This window comes from Populus euphratica, unplaced genomic scaffold (assembly GCF_000495115.2).
Source record: "Populus euphratica unplaced genomic scaffold, PopEup_1.0 scaffold3379.1, whole genome shotgun sequence".
NCBI lineage: Eukaryota > Viridiplantae > Streptophyta > Magnoliopsida > Malpighiales > Salicaceae > Populus > Populus euphratica.
This window is the reverse complement of record NW_011503186.1, coordinates 1-2,878: the sequence shown is the minus strand read 5'-3', so window position 1 is coordinate 2,878 and position 2,878 is coordinate 1. Positions and strand designations below refer to the sequence as shown.

General features: G+C 35.9%; 1 pseudogene; it reads right to left on the bottom strand.

Annotated features, from left to right (window-relative positions):
• On the bottom strand, positions 1–2,538 carry LOC105119686 (vestitone reductase-like; annotated as a pseudogene).
• Between the last annotated feature and the right edge of the window lie 340 nt (positions 2,539–2,878).

Below are 2,878 nucleotides of genomic sequence, written 5' to 3'. Positions count from 1 at the left end.
TACACTTGCAAAACAAACTTCGACGATATATTTAAAAAAGTCCCTTCTCCTTGCAGGATTGTATAGCTCCATCAAACATGTCTCCAAGACCGTACTTAAATTTGAATCCACAATCCAGGAGCTTCTTGGATGAGAGGCTACATATTTTATATCCTTCAATGTCCTTCAAGGACGAAATGGATCTGCATCCAAGAGAGAGATGTAAGGTCCGCAAAATAAATTAAAAACAGCTTTCGTTAAAGATTAATGGAAACATGTAGGAAAAGCAGGCTCACTCTCTCGCTGGGATTTGAAGATCTGGGTATCTAGCAGAAAGAAATTCAAACATCTCATTGAGCGATACTTCGTTCGATGAACAAAGATATCTCCCTTTTGCATTAGAATTTTCAAGCAGAAATATGTGTGCCATAGCCACATCATCTATGTGCACCATATTCGACTTGGTAAGGAATCGATAGTGATTCCTGTTGCCTGCACATTTAAAGCTGTCAAAAGTTCCTGTATGAATGCTGCAGCTTATAGCATCCATTAACATAACTTCTAGGAAGTGATTTCTGACATTAAGTTTACGTTTGTTTCATATAAAATAGCTTACGAGAAATATTTTCCTCAATTTTCTTATTTATTTACTTGACAAAACTTAGTCATTGTAAAATATTCTTAGAACAATATTTTTATGTAAGACAGTTTTCCAAAACAAGTTATTCTACTTGAAAAACAAACCATGCCTAAGCCATATATAATCCAGAAATAAGTTTTTTTTTATAAATAACTTATGATAAAAATGATTTAACTTAATTAAACACATGACTGATAAAATTGATTCACAGTAACTAAGGAAATTAAGTTGCATAAGTTAGAATTAATGAATTAAAATTAAAATTCATGATTTTTTTTTATTAAGATGAAGATTTAACTAACAACCTTTTAATTTAGTTTAGAATTCATTTTGCAGCTAAATAGATTCTGAATTGTTTTTAAGCCGAAGTTAAAATGAACTAGTTTGCAAGAGTCATGGCAAATGAAACTTAAGAGAGTGAAAACATACCCAGAACCATGGCTAGTCCGATGTGCACAGAGCTTGGGATTTTAGGACAAATGAAGGGACCCAACACCAGGGAAGGAATCAAAGTCACTAGATCCAATCCATGTTGTTCGGCAAATTCCAGAGCTGCCCTTTCGGCATATGTCTTGGCAATCAAGGAAGGATTGCCAATTACATTTAGACTTCTGAAGTAATCTATGTCTGTCCATGCACTCTCATCCGCCACTTGCTGACCATTTCCACTAAATAAAACAGTCGATATACCTGAAGTGTAAACAACTCTCTTCACTGTCTTTGAATTTAGGCATGCCTGCAAAACACCTATGGTTCCTTCAGTAGCTCTTTTGATGACCATTTCTTCCGCTTCTTCTTGTGTAAAACGAGTTGGATGAGCCACATGAAAGACTCCTGTGCATCCTTCAATGGCCTCGTTGAAACTGTCTGGTCTGTCAAGATCCGCGTTAAAAATCCGGAGTCTCTCTTTCGCTCCTGGTAGATCTGTTAGATAGCCGATGCCCTGTTCACCATCTGGCCATATAAGATCAAAGGATTCATTATGATGAGTTTCGCTCTCGATCAGTAAAACCATGCTAGCAATTGACGTCATTCAATACTACATTTTTTGGATGCTTGGGAACTGAGGTTGACACTTTCCTGAAAAATCAAACGCGCAACCTTTTTCTCATACAGGGAGGGTGGAGTCTCTTCTTAGAGGGGGAGGAGGGGGGCTAGAACCTCATTGGAGACCATATTGATTATGAACATTGTGCCTTGATTTTGGCTAGCAAAAAGTGTGGGATGAGCATTGCCAGTGAGATTAACAGAGGGATTGAGGTTTTCTCACGTTTCGGTAATTAGCAGGGCCAGGATGCTTCATAAAGACTATATTATAAGGATGGAATATGTAACAATGAAGATGTTGACCATTAGTGAAAATTAAAGACTATTATTGTGTTTGATATTGTTATTGGTGGTGCTTTTCTGCGTAGTTCTTTGTGTCTTCAGCATATAATCTCAGTATAAAATCATTTTGTTAAAGCATGTATACAAGCTAACAAGCAGAATCAACTAGGAATAGGAGTAAATCAAAATTCAGAAGTTGTATAAATGTTGGCACAAATTAGCTATAAATCCTGCCTGAAAGCATTTTCTCACGGGAAACATGTACAGCTATCGCAATCATATATTGAAGCTCAAAAACTGTCATACCTGCTACTACAATGATCAAATCATTAAGAAGTTATTTTATTCAGAGATAGAAAAATGAAAGTACTGACAAAGGAAATAAGAATCTAACCTGTAGGGTTGGATCTAACAGTGGTTCGAACAGTGTAACCTTGTTCAAGAAGCCTCATAATCAACCATGAGGCAACGAATCCTGTTCCACCAGTTACACAGACCACACCTTTCCCTGAATATCCTTCCATTTCTCCTCCGCTGTAAGACACTAAACTGCCTTCATTAAAAAGGGTTGCTCCCGGGGCCCCGACGTATTTCTGTATAAATCCCCGATGATAACAATGTGAAATGACTTGCAATTGTCGTTCTAATATTCTATGATATAAACCAATGATAGATTGTAATGAGACGATGATAATGGACAAACAGTCCAATTTATTTGTCCGTCCAAGAACAACGTTCATTTCATGCTCCCCTGTTTATATACATACATACATACATACATACATACATATATATATATATATAATTGAGAAATTTATTCACAACTCGTTATTTTTAGATAACTCTAGCTATTTTACCTGTGCACCATTACGGGTTGGTTAAATTTATTTTAAATGTGTTTTTTTTACAAAAACAAAATATAAATAATAA